The following is a 19,589-nucleotide window of genomic DNA, read 5'->3' on the forward strand; positions in this document are numbered from 1 at the left end:
ACAATTGAGCAATGGCTTTTCAAGCTGGAAGGGAGCAAGTCAGACTAAGTAAGATGAAGGGGGGGGTGGGGGTGGGGGTGGGGAAGCCAGTTTTTAAAAAGCTGAGTTTGGAAGCCGGTGCATATTTAATAGGATTAGAACACATGAGTTAGAGGCTGAAAATTCTCAACCTGCCTCGTTAAACAGCCAGCCTGCAGGAAGGCCCCGACTCTCCCAGCAATGGTAGGGAGGCGAGGGAGGCGAGGGGGGCTGGTGAGTGAAACACCTGGGATTCTTTCAGGGTTGCTGGGCGAGGCTGCAGAGAGATTTTGGAAGTTTTTTTCTCCTACACCCTCTCTGCGGCCTTGGAGCGTCCATCTGGCCCACTCTTGGGTCCATGAACACACCCAGTTTGTCAATAATGCCTTCGGATGCCCCGTCCCTGTTTGACTTGGCCTAGGCTGGTCCACCCACTGCCTTGGCCAGTCCCGGGGGCGGAAGCATTTGCTTTTGCCTCCTCGTGTGGGTGAGTGGGCCCAGGCTGGCCTCAGAGGTCTATTTGGATACTCGTTGGATGTGTCTTGGATGCAGCTCTGAGACTGGGGGTTCAGGGTGGCAGGTGGTGGGAAAGGGTTAGAGTCAGCTGGAACATTCTCCTTCTAAATATGGATCCTTATTTGCGTGCCTGATGATGTTAGCCTGCAGGTCAGAGGGCTCCCTGGTCCCTGAGGCCTCAGCCGGGTGGCCCAGGATGTTGGGAGTTAGCAGGGCTCTCTCAGGTTGTGGGCTCTTGCGCTAACTGCAGACAGCCCCCCTCAAACCCTGGGCTTCTTTTTTCCTCACTTTCTTACAGAGGCCATAAGTCATCCCAGTCTCTTAGGTTGGCTTTCAATGCCCCTGAAATGAGAAACAAGTCCCAGCGTTGATACAAATATTCATCTGAAACATTCTGCCGATTGTGTAACGAGGGTCGGTGTGTGTGTGTGTGACTGAGAACCATTGGGCACTTCCTGTGATGGTGCCTGGACTTGTCTAAACTGTCCAAACCATCCACATGCTCTTCCCAGCCTCCTAGGTATGACATTCGGCAGTCAAAAAATATATAACCGCTCTGGGAAGAACTACCAGAAATTACTGAGGTTTAGCTACATGAATATGGCCCTTCCTTGGTTTTTCATGTTGCAAACTATCCTTGTCCTAATGTTCTTTTTTTTTAAAAAAAAATTTTATTTATTTTATTTATTCACGAAAGACCCAGAAAGAGAGGCAGAGGCATAGGCAGAAGGAGAAGCAGACTCCCTGCGGGGAGCCCGATGTAGGACTCGATTCCAGGACTCCGGGATCATGCCCTTGAGCCAAAGGCAGACGCTCAACCGCTGAGCCACTCAGGTGCCCCCTCATCCTAATGTTCTGAAGTGGAAGGAGAGATGCCAGTCTCGCCTGCAAGACCAGAAGCTATTTTCCCTCTTTTATCCTTAAATGTAGGTAGAAGCTAAGGCATCTCCATTGAGAACCCATGCTTTAGGCTTGAGCAGCCTTGGGTTCAGGCTGTGGCCACCACTCGATAACTGTGCCAGCTTGGGAGCAGCACTGAAACTTTCTAAACCTCACGGTCTTTGATTTAAAATAGGCCCAAGAGGGCAGCCTGGGTGGCTCAGCGGTTTAGTGCCGCCTTCAGTCCAGGGCGTGATCCTCAAGACCAAGGATCGAGTCCCACATCGGTCTCCCTGCATGGGGCCTGCTTCTCCCGCTGCCTGTGTCTCTCTCTCTCTCTGTGTGTGTCTCTCATGAATAAATAAATAAAATCTTAAAAAAAAATGAAAATAAAATAGGCCCAAGATAGGATCATATGGAGAAAAACAAAACAAAACCCACCCAACCTGCATGTAACATGCTCAATGTGCAGGTGTACGCTTCCTGAGCCTGGAATGCAGTCCCAGGGGTGATGATTATTATTACTAAGGGCTGATATTCAGCGAGCTCCTCCCATGGCTTGGGCACCGCCTTTAGGATGTGATAGGATTCATTCCTTCGCTCTCCTCAGCTCAGCAGCCCCCTCAGACCCATTGCCCTCCTTCCTGGCTGAGACAGTGGCTTCCCGAGCCCTCCTTCCTGACTCAACACCCAGGCCCCAGACTTGGTAGATAAAGATCTGGGCAGTCCCCCCTAGGGAGTCCTGGGGGCCCCAGTCTTTGGACAACCCAAGGGGATTCTTGAGCCCCTGCAAGGGGTGGGGCTGAGCACCCGGATGTGGGGGCCTCAGGAATCCGGGGAAGCAGGGACCTTTCTGACAGCTCTGGGGAGCCCTGAGCGAACAGTGTGTGTCCTGCCGGCTGTGTAAACACAGTAACCAAACACGTTGATGATTTCCAGGGCCCACCAGATGGCAACAAGTACAGTGGGTGATGTGGTTTCCGTTTCTTCTCCTCCTTATTTTTATTTGCTCCTCCTGCCTCAGGGTAGGACAGCATGGGAGCCTCCCTGGAATCTTCGTTATAATCCTAAGGCTTTGCTTTATTGATTTGCACCCGCCCTCACATGGTCCTTCCCAGCTTTGCTAAGATGTCACCTTCTCAACGCAGCCTTCTTGGGCCAAAAACAATCCACCAACCCCCTAGCACTTCATGCACTGCCCTGCGATGGCCTCTTCGTCCTTAGCGCTCCCTCTCTGACATCCGTGCATTTTCACTACTCCTTTGTTGTTCTTGTTATTGTTGTTTTCAATTTTCTTATTCCCTTCCCCGCCCCCAGCAGAAAATTAGTTCCTAGAGGGCAAGAATTTTTGTGGAATTTTTTTTTCCCCCCATACATTACCATATCTCAGAGCCCGGTAACAGTAAATTTTTCTAATGAGAGAATTTATATGTGTCCCTCCTGGGCCAGGCCGACACGAAGCTGAATCCTGCTGAACTATTTTCTGGAGCCTTCGGGGACCTCACATGCCACATTTCCAGACTTTTCCAGGAGAACTAGAAGAGAGGTCAAAACAGGATCTTCACATCCAAGTTTCTAAGATAGAGAAGCACGTTGTTCAAGGACAAGGCAACAGCAAGTGGGCCAGAGTCAGCCTGGCAGGATCACCCCCTCGGTGTGCTGTTTCGGGGGCCTCCGCCCAAACATACCCTCCCTACCCCCCAGAGACTGGCTCTCAAGCTTCACCTTCCTCCAGCGGATGTTCCCATCCAGGCTTTTCTCTGTAAAGCTTTCAACCACTTTTCCTTTTGCAAAAATGAAATACACTTTTATATTTCATGTCATGTATATTGTTTTTGCCCCTTTTGGCCATGAGAGCGGAGGTAAGGATCGAGGCCAGTGTCCCTGGACACCCACCAGCAGCCAGCACTCCCAGCTCGCTCTCTGCACTCAGCGTGAGCTCATCAAAGAAAACAGAGCAGAGGAAAGGAAACTGGTCCTGGGACAGCTGGAGTCATTTCATAGGAGAGCTGGGGACTGGCGACCAGAGGGGCAGGGGTGGCCAAGCTGAGGCAGGACAGTAACGGGTTTTTGCCTGCGCCGGTGTGGTCGCAGGGTCGCTGGGCCGGAGGTGTCCTGAACACCCTGCCACACCTCCCTGCCACTCCAGAGAAATAAAAGTCAAAGCCCAAAGTGATTTCCTGTCCGGCCTTGGCTTCCCGCCAACCTCACTCACTGGACATGCGCAGCCGCTCTTCATGGTGGGGGCGGTTAATTTTGCCAAGTTCTCTGTCATCTGAGTTCAGGCCTCAGTTATGTAATCAATATAACGAAAAAGCAAAAGCTAGTTATTTTGTTTTGGGTTTTTTTTTTTTTTTTCCCCTGGTTTGGCTGACAAATGCATCTTGTACTGATCTCTTTATCTTTCTTGCTTTTCCCCTTTATGATTTCTCTCCCTATATATTTTTTGCTGACTAAATAACAGGTCCCCAGGGAGGGCGTATGAAAAGCAGAATTGAGAGATTTAAAGTTTGTCTTTATCTCATTCGCAACCTATGTTTTATTTTATGATAAGAAATGTTAACATAAGAGACTCCAAAACATTGAGCGTCTCCAAACATTGAGCGTCTATCAGAATATGGTTACGATATGGTCCCCGCTCTGAGGCCAAGGAAGGACGCAGACAAAGACACAAGTGCACACGCCACACTCTGCTAAGTTTCTATAACCTGTGGTAGGAGTCTTGTGCCAGTAGGGGAGGAGGGAGGGCGCTGGGTGGATGAGGGATGGATATTCAGAGTCTCGCCCAGCAATCAAAGGGAGGCCTAGGAAATATCCCCCATGAGAGTATTGAGTATGGAAAGAGCATAGCCTGTTGAGGGAACCCATGGTCATTGCCCATGGTGGTCTGTTGGGTCAGTGTGACCTGGGGAGTTGGAAGTGGGCACGGAAAGGCAGTTGCAAAAGTGGTGAGCATGAGACTTATTCTGTGGGTCACCAGAAGGCATGGAGACACTTGTATCTGTCAAAGAATGCGGTCAAATCTGTGTTTCAGAAAGTGAGTCTCGCCAATACAGAGGATGGATGGCAAGGTACATGAGAGCAGAGGTAGGGAGACCTGTCTGTTGGTTTATTAAGCAAATATTTACAGAACTCCTTTTGTGCACCAGGCATCAGTCCAGGTCCTGGGATGCAGCAATGAACAAAACAAGATTATTTTCTGGTAGGAAAAGCCAACACCGAATATATGATACGCACACAACTAAACATACAGTATATAAATGTATCATATATAGTTACGTGACACATATGTACCACATCATATGTGATGTGATGAGAGTGCAAATAGGGCCTTTTAAGAAAAATGAAGTGGATAAGAATGAAGAGTGACATTTTATTTTATTTTATTTTATTTTATTATTTTATTTTATTTTATTTTATTTTATTATTTTTTGAGAGAGGGCACATGCGAGCAGGGGGAGAGGCAGAGAGCGAGGGAAAGAGACGATCTTTTTTTTTTCTTAAGATTATTTATTTGAGAGGCAGTGCATGCATGAGTCAGGAGGAGGAGCAGAGAGGGGGAGAGAGAGAGAGAGAGACAGAGAGAGCATCTCGAGCAGACTCCCCACTGAGCACAGAGCTCAATGTAGGGCTGGATCCCAGGACCCTGAGAGCATGACCTGAGCTGAAATCAAGAATGGGATGTTCAACCGACTGAGCCCCACATGCCCCCTGGCAGTCACATTTTAGGTTGGGTGGCCTGAGAAGGGCTTTCTGAGCAAGTGGAACTGGAGCCCGGGCTGGATAAAATGAGGGATTCGGGGAAGCCAATATCTGGGGGAAACTATAATAATATTTTGAAGAAAATAAGCATGGCCCAAATTAAACGGTGATAGGGAAAGATGAGAGACAATTTTTGGAGGTCAAATTGAAAGAACTTCTAGCTACAGAAAGTAAGAGAAGGGGGAGATGGCCCCAGATGGAGCCTGATCTTTTGGCCTGGTCATCTGACTCACTGTCAGATGTATCATCAAGTAGGACAGAGAGAGGGGAGGGGAAACTATTTCTTTAGAGAAAAATAATGATTTATTTTTAGTGGCACATCCCAGGATTCTTCCTTTTTTTTTTTTTTTTTTGGCCATTGTCCTTCCTGATAAGTCACTCTGGAACTTGGGAAAGTCATATAAAAACCATTCTCCTTTAAGAAAACGATGGAAGATCTCAACCCCAAATATCGGGAGGTTAGGGACTGATGCAAAAGTGACTTGGTTTGCTTTCTATTTTTTTCCTCCCTCCTTTTTCATTTTGATTCCACTTACTAGACACACTCAAATCCTCTTATCTCCTAGAAGAATATAATCCAGACGGCGTGTGAGAATAGCACCATCTACCCCAAAGCACAGGGACTCTGCTGCTCAGACAGCAGAGGTTTGGAGGCCCACAGTCTGGCCACCAGCCTGACTTTAAAACCGCTCTAAGCAGATCCTGTGTTCTGAAGACCAGCAGGGGAAGGCAAAATCGATAACAATTTTTAGCCTGCTCAGGAATAGTTGCAAATGAGTTTTCCGAGCTGAATCCTGGGAAGGAGTTTTTGAACTAAAGGATTGCCACGGTCTAGAGAGTTCTGAAAATCATTTGCAGAATCACCCAATGGTGTCAGATCCTTGCGTTTTTGCACTCGTGCACCGAATGCCGTTGACGTGTTCATTTAGAGGGACTCGGGCGCTACTCGAAGTGCTTATGCATTTTCCCATCATTTTGCTAATTACATCATGGCTTGTTTTGCCTTCTGGTGCAGCTGTTAAGCTGGAAAGGGTGGCTGTTAGCAAGGCTGCTTTTCCATGGGGTAGGGTCCTGTAGCCTGTCAAGATGTGCAGGGAGTGGTCGGCTCAACCATGGACTTGCCCTCGCGAATGTGCACTAGCCAGCCTCACCATGGGATAGCCAGTCTTGGCTCTTAAACATAAATATCATGCCATCTTGACGTGTTTCCAAACAGAACAAGAGAACAGTTGGATCACCTCTATGCTTGTTTTCCAGCTGGCCTGAAATTCTGGTCCAGGCTGGGGGCCCCAACTCTTTGGAGCCTTCTCGTTGCTGATCTTCAGACTTTGAACACCCACTCTGTCTTCTTCTTGTGGGGCATGTGGTGTCAGGGGCTGCTGTGGGTGGCACGACATGAAAGACACTCTCTGGTTCGAGGGGGAAGACTTTTAGTGTGGATGGGAGTACAATTTTAACTCAAACCAGAAGGGTGTGTCCCTTCTGGAAGAGCATGGAAGCCGGAGAAGGGAGGGGGCTGCAGCCATGACATCCCCCCGTTCTTAGGTGGAAACCAGAACCCTTACAGTGGCCTCCGGGGCCTCCTAGTCATAAGGAACCAGCCCTTGTCTGCCTCTCAAATTCACCTTGTGGCCTTCCTTTCCTTGGCCACCACGCTCCATTAGTTTGGGCCTTTGATTATTGTCTGTCTCCCTGACTAAGTTGTGTGCTCTGTGAAGTCAGGGTCATGTTGATCTGCTCACCATATTTGTTGGTTGAATGAATGAATGAATGAATGAGTGAATGAATGACTTGGGGAGCTTGGAGTTGGCACCATGGGCAACTTCCAAGCTGGGACTCAAGGGAAGAAGGTCTTTTTCCAATAGGCTACCCAGGACTGAAAAGGTTACAAGTTGCTTTTGTAAAGAAGAAGCCACCTTTGCTTATGCCACTTTACTTGAGCCACCAAATGACTTAATCCTGTGGACACCTGGTAATGGGGGGGGGGGGGTTCTGCGGACTGGGGAAGGTGCTACCCTGCCCCCGCTCAAGAGTGTGGGTCTGAGTAAACAGTGCTCCTGCATACACACGGACAGCAAGAGGGTCCGGTTTTTAAAAGCAAGGCACACATTCGGAAGAGCGCTCAAGCTAAACCCCATGCCACTCATTGAGAGGGACGCTGAGAATGCTTTGGCATCTGATTTTTAAAAAATGTGACGTGGATTTTGCTTTGAAGCTTTAAAAATAAATAAACGCAGAAAAAAAAATTAAAAAATAAAAAAGTAAACTCACCGCCAATTCTGCAAAAGGAAAAGGAAAATAGAAGCGGGTCAAATGTTAAGCCTGGATCACCCTGACAGAGTGTGTTTAATATGTATATAAGCAGCGGGGGTTTAGGCAGCCAATTTTCTTCTGTTGGGAGGCTGGAAGCGGGCAGGCCTGCTGATTCCTCCAGAGGGAGGGAGGAGCCGGGTTTCCACCCCTGTAAAGGATGGCTTATCAAGGCTGACTTCCTTCCAGCAACTTTCATCTTTTTATACTGTTTGTCTTGAAACTCCTTAAAACCAAAAGGACCTTGGAGTTCGGAAAGCAAATTTTCCAAAAGATAGGATAGGTTTGAATTTGGATTGGGGAAGCCGGGGGAGGGGTGGTGCTTGGCTATCAGAAGATCCTGGATCTGACCTGGCCTCTTGGCCAGTGGAGGTCCAGCGAGGATTCTAAGTCTGTTCCGTAGCGCCTTCAGAAATCACTACAACAGACGCAATGAGTTTGGCTCCCAGGCTCTTGCGTTTCACTTCTGCTTCCTACTCTAAACGCCCTTTAGGAGGTCATTGCATTTATCTAGGATCTGCGTGCTATAAAGCCACCTGTAAGAATCCTGTATGGGAGGGAAGGAACGGCCAGAGGTCCTGGACATTGGCCGCCATCTGGGAACGTGCGTGGTGGGAAGGGCACTGGGCTGGGAGTCCAGCCACTGCCCACATGACCCAGCAGTATGACCAGGTCACTTCTTCTTTCTGGGCCTCGGGTCTATCTATGTAAAAAGAGACAATGAGATGGTAGGATTGACCAATCTCAGAGTCGGTGAGATGTCCCCGTCTGTGCTGGGCAGATAGTCTCACTCCTATGGTTGCGGAGATCGGGGAATCGCTTTGACTCTTCAAGTCTATTGTCTAATATAGGGATCCTTTTTTTTTTTTTTTAAGATTTTATTTATTCATTCATGAGAGACACAGAGAGAGAGGCAGAGACATAGGCAGAGGGAGGAGAAGCAGGCTCCCTGCGGGAAGCCCAGGACCCCGGGATCACGACCTGAGCTGAAAGCAGATGCTCACCCACGAAGCCACCCAGGTGCCGCTACAGGGATCCTTTTTGAAAAAGCCACATGTCGGGCAGCCCGGATGGCTCAGCGGTTTAGCAGCGCCACCTTCGGCCCAGGGCGTGATCCTGGAGACCCGGGATCGAGTCCCACGTCGGGCTCCCTGCAAGGAGCCTGCTTCTCCTTCTGCCTGTGTCTCTGCCTCTCTCTCTGTATTTCTCATGAATAAATAAATAGAATCTTTAAAAAAAAAGAAAAAGAAAAAGCCACATGTCCTTGGACAGACTCTGCCCACTATGCCATATGCAGAGATATGTGTGTGCATGCAAGCACGCGTGCGTTCCCCTCACAAACAGCATGTGCGCAGTGTATGTAAAAGAGTTGACTCTGAGTCTACATTTATGTTACTTATGTCATCTGGACTAGCTTCTACAACCCCGTATCACAGGAGCAGGGATTTGAAGGCAGGACTTCTGTGATGCTTGTCCAAGTGCTCTATGAGGCTTGCACCCAGGGACTGAAGCCAGCAGGTCCCAGCTGGGCAGCAGCGTAATACCGGGGACAGAGGCTGTTGATAGTCAAAGGAAGAATACCTGCTTGCTGGGCAGTCAGGTGCACGCTTCAGCTTCTGGTCCTTTCCATCGCACACTCCACTCAACCTCCACCTCGGGCCGTCTCGCATGTGGAGAGGCCACGGCGCCTCTGAGCGTGTGTACCACTACCAGCGATGCCGCGGCTCCGGCCTCAGAGAAACCAGAAGGCCTGCATTAAAGGCTGTTACTGGAGCCAGAAGGTTGCAATCAGGAGTGGGCTGGCGAGGCTATGGGTCACCAGAAGGGTCACCCCTGACTTATTTCCATGTCCTCCAGTCCTGTCAGGAGGTCTGTGGGGGCGCAGAAAGCAAACACAGCGGAGGGCTCCAATCAGAACCAGCCTGTGACCTCCTGTAGCCCAGAGCAGTCGTGATGGTCAACTTTCCTGCAGCTCCCGGGGGACTTAGGTGGAGGCAAAAAGAGTGCGTATCTGAGCGTCTCTGGGCACGTCTTTGTACTTCGTGCCCTGCTGCGGACGCATGCAAATCTGTGCCCAACACGCACGCATTGTGCGTGAGCATGCGGCCCTCGTGGGAAGGGAGCTTTCAGGGGCTGCAAAAGCCTATAGAAGTCTTCTTACGTGTGGTGCCAGCAAGTTCAAAGTGACCAGCCTCACGGGCTGCTTGGTGTCCCTCGCTCTTTTGTTGGGAGGCTTGAAGGAACCATCCTGAATAGCGTGGCTAATGGACAAGCGGATCAGACTGCCTCCCCGTCACTCAGTGGATTTGACCAATCAATCAGTATCAGGTCTGATCAGTATGGGAAGGCGATGAAGGAGAACGTGTTTTGAATACAGCATTGAAAGGGATGGAGAGAGCAAACAGCGGCCCGCATTCGCGTCCCTCTCTCTGTTAGGCCCCACTGTCCCTGCTTCATGCTTGGTGACATTCTTTGGCAGCAATGTTCTCTCTTTGACTATGGGATTCCTTTTGGAATGGAAGGTCCCCTGCTAGTATTATGGGCCTCTTCTAGGTCTTTCTGTGCTGTTGTCCTGTACTTTTAATATGCATAGTACCTCACCTATTGACTTCATATAATGGTTCCAATTTACATGTTGCTTTGCATGTGATTTGCATTACATTAGGTCCATTCCCCCTTCAATGAATATTTATCAACAGTCACATACCACGAGAGATGCTATATAATGAGAAGGAGGACCAAGGATACAAAATCCTCTAAATCTTTGTTGCTTTTCACCAGCAGCCTCTACCCCTTTCCCTGTCCACTAATCCATCTCACCACCTACTTTTCTTTGACGGCTTCTTAATAAAAGTTGATCTGCTTGGGATAATCACTGGTTTGGTTTCTCAGAGCTTAGCCCTGCCTGGAATATATACCTGAAGAGTCAGAGCGTATTGAAATTGTACCTGCACGTGGTGTTTTAAAAAATTTCTACCAATGATGTCACGGCTTGGTCTCCGAGTCAGACCGAGTGTCTGCTATGCAGCTCTCATATACCTGAAGAACACTTCAGAAGGGGAGCCTTTGTTCTCCTAACACTAAAGAAAGGAAGAAACTGAGACGTGAACCTTAGGAGGGCTATTACGCCAAGTTCAAGTCCAACATGAGGCTAACCTTGATTATTCAACATGCATTTTCTGGATTCTATTACGTCTGAGTACTAGTTAGATAAAGAGGTTAGACACAAAAAATTGTGCCCCAGAGAGTTCATAATATGGCTTCCTTGTCCTTATACAATCCTTCTGGACTCATTTTGGGGCAGTTTCACTTGTGAGTCTGTATAGGACATGATGGACCTATGAAATATGTGGGTCCGTACTTCAAAAATTCCTCCATTACTCCACGCAGTAGCATATCACGGACCCTCTTTGAAATGGGACCCTCCTATAAGATAGAGTAGTACAGATCGTGCTTCAGCACCAAGTAAATGCACAAGTAGCCCTTCGCACAATCCCAAAAGATGCCCAGCTGCCCTCCAAGCGGTGGCTCAAGGACCCTGGCTCCTTTTATTTGGTGGCTTCACCATCTTGGAGTCTTTTACTTCCAGTCTCAGGGGCAAGAATATGCAAGATGGTTTAGGGCTCTGGCTGAGAGGCGATGTGCCCTGTTCCTGTTCAACACAATTGGAAGGAAGACTGGGAAATGGAGAGATGTATGGAAATACGGGGGAACACTGATGATCTCTGCCATACACACTTACCTGTGGGTCTCCAGACAAATCACCTGTTCTCTTCAAGCCTTCCTTGTTTATCTGTAAAAAGAGGACAAAATCCCCTAGCTTCTGGAATTCTTATGAGGATTAAATACGATAATATGCAGGAAGCTACCTACCAGCACGATGCCAGGCACAGAGCAGAGGCTAAAGAAATGCTCCCCTCTTTTCAACCCCATCCCTCCTGCCTATTAGTTGTTCCTTATGACATATAGGAAGAGAGGAGGCAGGACGGTCTACATATGGTTTTCATTGGATAAATCAGGATGTGAGGAGATGCCATTTGCATTCTTTGCTGGTTTTCTCAAGGCAGATGAGTAATATCTAGTTGTTTGGGAAGAAGAGGTTTTCTTAGCCCACGATGAACCCTTCCTGACTCCTCTGGTGGCAGTTTCCAGGCTCTGTTGGAAACAATAATGGCACAAAATGATACTGCCCATGAGCACCAGGGCACTGAAATCTAAAGGAGTAGCGGTTTTCTGGGTTGTTCTTGTAAGCCGTACACAGAAAGAAGCAGGCTGGGTGCCCCCCAAATTATTAGCACAGGTGTGGGGAGCTGACTCAGCTACACTCTGCTTACTGGATAAGCTGCAGGTGGGTGGAGATTGTGTGTACAGATGGGCCCTCTCTCTGACTCAAGTCTCAAAGGTGTTGACACCCAGGGCACAGCTTTGGGAAATGGCTGCATTTAGAAAGGATTGGCCAATGCCTAACCTATTTTCTCATCCTCCAGAATATGTTAGAAAAGTCAATCAAAAAAAAAAAAAAAAAAAGTCAATCAGATTGAAATTCTGGCCTCGCTATCCTTACAGAGCTCTTCTTGCATCTCTCAAATCGCATTTGCCCTAGCTGCCAGGATTCACTTTTTCTTTGTGACTGCTTGACGATTTAGAATTATTATCTTTAGCACTTTTTTTTTTTTTCTAAAGGCCCAATATAAGGGAATTCTGGAAACCACTATGGGTCCAATGCCTTAAAAAATACCAAATTGTAGCAGTAAGATAAATAGTTGTATGGAAATACATTGAGCTGTAAATAATAAGACTTTAATAACAGCGGTTTAAAAATGAAAATCATTTAATTTGCGCCTCACAAGAAAATCTGCAGGTTGGTAGGGCAGGGCGAGTTTGGCACTGAATGATGACGGAAAATTCGTCGGCCTTTCTACACGTCCTCCCTTAGCTTCGTGTGTTGGCCTTTCACCCTCATGGATGTTGCCTCATGGTCACAAAACAGCTTCTGCAGCTCCAGGCGTCATACTTATTTATATTCAAGGCAAGAAGAGGGTCAGAAATTAATCGTGCTAGTTACCTCTTTCCCTTTTGTTAGGACGGCAAAAGCTAATCTTAAAATACGGATGAGGATGAACAAACAATTATTTTCAAGTAAAATCAATGCAATTGGACTTCATGTCCAAAATCTGAGCTCATTCATGTTTTTAGAATCTCTCCCCTCTCTTCTTTGCTTCCTTATAGAGGGGACCCTAGACTATAGTTCAGGGTTATTTCCTCCTATTTTTTTTTTTTTTTCTGGCATGTCTCTTAAAGATGGAGAAGGAGGGACCCCTGGGTGGCTCAGTGGTTGAGAATCTGCCTTTGGCTCAGGTTGTGATCCCGGGGTCCTAGGATCATGTCCCATGCATTGGGCTCCCCACAGGGAGCCTGCTTCTCCCTCTGCCTGTGTCTCTGCCTCTCTCTCTATGTCTCTCATGAATAAATAAATAAAATCTTAAAAAAAAAAGAAAGAAAGATGGAGAACAAGACCTCCAAGGTAGAAGAGAGAGAGAGAGAGAAAGAGAGAGAATAGGACTTATCCAGGGAGAGGTTCTGACCTATGCAGTCAATGTAAGCTCATACTGCACCTCCCCCACCCAGCCGTATCTTCAACGTCATCTGCAGTGAATTTACCTGCTTTCCCCGTGAGCTCCTGCACCTCAGTCTTTGATGGTTAAGATTGCAGATTCAAGCGGTGATAAGAGAATGCCCCTGGATAGGTAGGTGGCTTATTGATAAGTTATTTTAAGGAGGAAGAAAATAAAGTCCGCTACTGTTGTAGAAATCAACTTTTACTGAACTCTCTAGGATTAGATCTGGTATTTCGTTGGGAGGGTTTCCACGCCTGCCATGACATATATAAATAAAAACTGACTTCACACCCCACTTCATTCAAACATTTTTTTAAGGATTAACTCTTCCTTCTCCTCTCCCTTTTATAGCCTCAGAAAATGGAGGAGTTTCAAGAAACTATCCAAAGACCCCTCAGAACAGTCTTATTAAAACATGAGGATTTTTTTTTTTTTTTAATCCAAGACCCCTGTCCAAGGCCACCACTCCTGGCAGACCCTGCTGACCAATCACAGCAAACCTAATGCTGGTCTGTGGCTTCACAATCCGCCCGAGCAGAGTGCCTCAGGAATCCACTACCCAGCCGTCGGGGTTGGTTGCTGAGATGTGATGAAACCTATTTGCGACACCTGCCTGTCACAGACATCTTCCATAGCTGTCTTTGGGTAGATCTAAAAACCAGAACACTGTTTCACTCATGCAGTCAGTTCTGCTCAACTATTTTGGGAGAAATTTCCTTTGCCAGGGCCCTTCTACCCTGTGCCCCCATCGTAAAGATCGGTGCCAAGGCATTGAGTCAGAGACAGTGTGGGGTATGCCCCAGACTGCGATTATTGCCCTGGGGGCACACAGCCAGCCCTGGAGATGTTCCCATGGAGAGATATCCACTTCCTCCCTGCAGGAAGCTCCTCAGGGGAATAGCTAGGGGCTGATGGGCGACAGGGAAGGACCCTCAGCTCCCCTTCCCACAGCTGGGAACATTTGTCGGTAGATGGGATGTCTGGTGTAAAGAGACTTTGCCCCAGAATTAGTGATGATAGCCTACCCCCTTTCCCACAGGGCTCCAAGCATAACTAAGCCTGACACCTGGGCAGTTGATCCACATGGAGCTGGGCTGCAGGGAACCGAGAATTCCAGGTCTGTGGATTTTGTGAGAACAGTGGGGGGAAGTTGATTTGGAAGAGGGGGGTGGACAGACGGCATGATAGTCCATTGGTGGTAAGGCAGGCGGATAACTAAACAGTGGTTAATGTTTCCGACTATCCTCACTGACTCAAGAACAGGTTCGAACCTGACCACAGCCAGAAAGTGCTAGCAAGTGTGTTAACCCTTTCTGAGGTCTGCTTTCCTTCTCAAGGCAATTATTTTTGTTGTTTGCGTGAGCTTTGAGCTTCCCTGGATGGGGTGCTGCTTTAAAGGTGAAGAATGACGAGTTTAAAATTTACATGTGTTGGTGCAACACAATTTTCATTTGCAAATTACTGTCACACAGTAAGGACTCTGAGTTCGGGACTGTGAACACACACATACACACCGTGCTTTTCATCTTGCCTTCCCTCGGGTGGACATTCTAGAGAATGTAAACTTACTCTCACGAATTGATGTCAAAATAGTCGCTCACCTTCGTTGAGTTTTTACTCTTGCCATGCACTGTTTCAAGCAGTGTGTTCCTTGCAGCCTTACAACCCTTTAAGTTTAAGACTGTTCTCCACCCTATTTATGGATGAGAAAAAGAAAGCCAGGGAAGTTCAGTGACTTTCTCAGGGTCACACAGCCACGAGGCAGCAACACCCAGATTAGAACTTAATTACTCTCTCTCTAAAAAAAAAAAAGAGAACTTAATTACTCTGACCTCAAAGCCAGTAATCTGAAACCTAATTCGCTTCCCTGTCCTTTTCACCTTTAAAATCATGAATTATTACTCAGCATCTCCTTCCTTGAATGAAGGTGACTGAGATGTGCTCTCAAAGCAGCAGCACTGGTTCTGGGGGTCCCTCGAGGCGCCCCGGGGCGCCTTTTCTGCTTCTTGCCTGCAATGGAGAATGCCCCCAACCCTGGAGCATTGGACCAGTTTCTGGATCTTTGTGGTTCTTCCCTCCCCATATCATCCTAATGCAGCCCCGGTCTTTCCTCCACCTCCTGATCGGGGTCCTCTGGGCGAACATTCCGAGGGCAGCAAAAAACTTCAGCCAGGGAGCTCCAGTTGTTGTTGTTTTTCAACTTCCTTTGATCCTATTTTGTGGTTGACTTGGCGAAAGCCCCACATCTGTCACCAATGAGCTTTAAAGCGGCTGCAACTCAAAGCCCCTATCGGATTTGACCTCAACACACCCAGTTCTGAGGCATCCACTTCCTTTCCATTCTGGGGGAGCACACGGGGTTTCTCTGATTGGCCATTCATCTGTCTTGCTCTCCCTGTCCCCCTCTCCTCCCGCTTGGTAATCCCGCAGGCTCAGGAAGGACCCTTCACATGTTTCTGTTGCTGTGCGGCATATGTTGTGTTCTAATCCTTCCTGTGTTTGCTGTAGGTATGGCCGGTCTCCAAGACAAATTACTGGTGTTGTCGAGGAGGTCACCCGGGCGGCGTTGGGGGGGCGGGGGGACGGGGATGGGGCTGGAGATGGCTCTGGGGAGGCACCCCGGGGCCGCCTCCGCCTCCTGGCCTTGCTTGCCGGCTCCGGTGCTGGGCCCTGGGCCCCCAAGCTGCGAGCTGGCAGAGAGGGAAGGAAGAGAAGGGCTTTACCTACTGGCCCTGTCATCTGATGAAGGGGAAGCTTGTATGGGGCAGACCTCGGGCAACAGATGTTGGCGGAGGACCTGCCAAGACTGTGTTGAGGGTAGGGGAGCGATGCATATGTTACTTGACACGGGAGGATTAGGGAAACCATGAGGAAACATGCCTCGTCCCTTCACACCGTGACACCTCGGGGAAGTGAGTTATGAGAACAGAGGAGCACAGTCCACGCACAGACAGGGAATGACGGGCCAAGGCAGGCAGCTTGAATGATGCCTTGGCTTTCCTCCCCAGCCCCCCAAGCCACCCCCCACCCCGCCGCCAAACCCCCTTCCTTGCTGGTGCGATTGGCAGGCGTGGTGAGAGCTTTTGTGCAAGCTGCAAAATCAAAAGCAGGAATCCTCTGATGGAAGAGCTGCCTTTGAGGTTGTCTTCCCTTGGGCTGCCCACTCAGCCTCCACACACCCCTGTCCCCAGCCCCCACATTGATAAGGGGACCCAATGCCGTGCCCAGGCTTGTCCTTTTCCCCGGACTTTGGAAATGAACTCCTATGGCAGATGGCCAGAAGATCCAACCATTCGTCTCCATTGATGGCACAAAGCACGAGGGAGCATCAGTGGAGAAGAGCGGTATTCAATGGGCTCAAGTCGTCAGAGAAAGCAGGCCGTGCGACCACTAGAACCGTATTCTGGGTGAAACGAGATCCAGGCAACAAGTGGGAAGCAAAGAGCTTGATTCCACGGCTCCTTTCTTTCCTTCTGTGTTAGGTTTCCACAGGACCCTACATTCTTCTGGGGCTAGAGGCAGGCAAGAGATGCGAGCCCTCCCTGGCGTTCCCCTACCTGTGAAATGGTGGTAGGGCTTGCAGGGGAAGTAGAAGAAAGAGAGAGCCAGTAGAAGACTGGCCTTGGGGAAAGCACATTCTGGTAATGGAAAGGCTTGTGGAAATGAATCCTGGATAGAAATTTCTTTCCCTGGCTATGGCATTCCTGGAGGAGGGGGGAGGACAACCTGGTCACTGGGACTCTGGTGTCCATTACCGAATCCAGGGAAGCCACAGGAAGTTTCTAAGCAGAGGGACCCCTACAGAGAGAGATTGGGACTGTTTATCCCCACCTCAGACCAAGTCTTGGTTGCCTTCCATAATTCCAACCTATTTCCACCATGATTCGAGAAGAAATAGAGGGTGGGAGGAGTAACGGTGGTAGAAAAAGAAGGACATGGGGATAAAACAAGAAATATGCAGAGGGATAGAGAAAGACTGACAATGAGTGTGTGTGACAGAGAATGAGGAAGAAGGGGGCACAGAAGGAGACAGTGCTGCATAGTATTAGAGAATGTTAAAGTAGGGGAGACCCAGTCCTTGTGTTAATCTTGTCACACTCAAGCTTCCGGACCCATCATGTTCTATTTCAGACCGGTAGAAGCAATGTTGAGGTGCTGAATCCAATAAAGCCTCAGACAAGAGGAATTCCAACAGCATACACACTGGGCCTCAAATATCTCCCTTATCTTTCCTACCTCCTTCAAATCTGACTGAGCTTTCCCACGACAAGTCCTCAGACTCCACAGACCGTGTTCAGAGCACGAGAAACTGTATAGAGCAATAGTGCCAGGAACAGGCCAAGTGTGTTTCTTCTACTGCTTGTCATTGTTGCAAGAGTTTTCCCATTAGAGATCGACTCCTATAGACCTCAAAGGTGTTCTAGAAGTTACTGTGAAACTTTCAGATATTCTTGGGAGCAAACCCACAATGAGATAGCACCTCATGCCTGTCAAAATGGCTAAAATTAACCACACAGGAAACAACAGGTGTTGGTGAGGATGTGGAGAAAGGGAACTCTCTTATGCTGGTGGTGGGAATGCAAACTGGTGCAGCCACTCTGGAAGACAGGATGGAGATTCCTCAAAAGGTTAAAATAGAACTATCCTACAATCCAGTAATTGCACTATTAGATATTCACCCAGAAGGTACAATAATGCTGATTCGAAGGGGCACATGCATCTTGATGTTTATAGCGGCATTATCAACAATAGCCAAATTATGGAAAGAGTCCAAATGCCCATCAGCTGATGAAGGAATAAAGCAGATGTGGTATATATGTATTAGGAATATTACAAGCTATCAGAAAGAATGAAATCTTGCCATTTGCACCAACGTGGTTGGAGCTAGAGTGTATCATACTCCGGCAAAATAAGTCAGTGAGAGAAAGACATACCATATGATCTCACTCATATGTGGAATTTAAGAAACAAAACAGATGAACATGGAGGAAGGGGGAAAAAAAGAGAGAAGGAAGCAAACCATAAGAGACTCATAATAACTATAAAGAACAAACTGAGGGTGATGGAGGAAGGTGGGTGGGTGGAGGATGGGCTAAATAGATAATGAGCATTAAGGAGGGCACTTGTGTTGAGCACTGGGTGGTTATGTAAATAGTGAGCCACTAAACTCTATTCCTGAAGCCACTATTGCCCTGTATGTTAACTAACTAGAATTCAAATAAAAACCGGAAACAAAAAATAAATAAAATAAAATAAAATAAAATAATAAAATAAAATAAAATAAAATAATAAAATAAAATAAAATAAAATAAAATAAAACTCAAATCAAGCAGGATCTTCAAAAAGGCAAGACAAGATAAGACTCTGGGAGGATGTGTTCATTTTTTCCAGCTGCCATAACAAAATCCCACAAACCGGAGGGCTTACCCAACAGAAGCTAGAAGTCCAAGATCAAGGTGTTAGCAGGGTGATTTCTTCTGAGACCTCTCTCCTTGGCTTGGATGATCGTCTTCTCCATGTGTCTTCACATGGCCTTTCCTTCATAAGTGTAATCTCTTCTTCCACTCTAATCTCGTCTTCTTACAAGGACCCTAGCCGCATACCTCATTTTGACTTAATTATCTCATTGAAGGCCCCATCTTCAAATGCAGTCATTCTGAGGTACAGAGGCTTAGGACTTCAACTTATGAATTTTGAGGAGGACGCAATTTATCCCGAAACACCGGAATTCTTTTCGAGCCATTCACAGGTTAGGAGGAATCTGACAGCTAGCTGACAACGATTCCCACAGGTAAGTAAACCAAGGTTCAGAGGAGTTGGGTAACTTGCCCAAGGACACAGACCTTTTAAAAGGAAAAGCTGGAATTTCAACACAGGTCATTGGGATTCTGGTGTTTACTCTGTTTCCGTCACACAGTGAAAGGGTAATTTCCAACTGAGGAGTGTAACGGGTGGGATCTAAGGCCAGGTACGCCCTTCTTTGACTGATGCCGCCTTTGGCGGCTTCTTCCACTCAGCCTGCAGCTACCCCTTGAATTTTGCTTTCCTATAAGATCAGGAAGCTTTAGGAACCAGCTCACGAGGCTTTGACTCCAATTCTGACCCTACCAATGTTATTCTGGTGATGATTATTATTAACTAATAAAACCATTTATTAAGCATCTGCTTTGTGTTGGGACCCATATTAGGCTCTTAAGATAAATTAGCTCCTATTCACTCAATAACTCTGTTCGATCCTTATCATCAGTTTATAGACAAGACAGGATGTACATTATTACAGCATTCTATGTAAGAGTAAGGAATTGGAAACAAGCACATACATTTGCAAATTATAAATTCCTTATTCTTCCCATTTTGTGCCCTTATGTGAGCTCATTTTAGTCTAGATTCTGCCAACTTTAGGAATGTGCATTTGAGCTGAAAGATACTGACCTGCGGTCCTACAAAAGGCCATAGTCGCTGATACTCACACTCACAGTGTATGGG

This window comes from Canis lupus, chromosome 9, assembly GCF_003254725.2.
Source record: "Canis lupus dingo isolate Sandy chromosome 9, ASM325472v2, whole genome shotgun sequence".
NCBI lineage: Eukaryota > Metazoa > Chordata > Mammalia > Carnivora > Canidae > Canis > Canis lupus.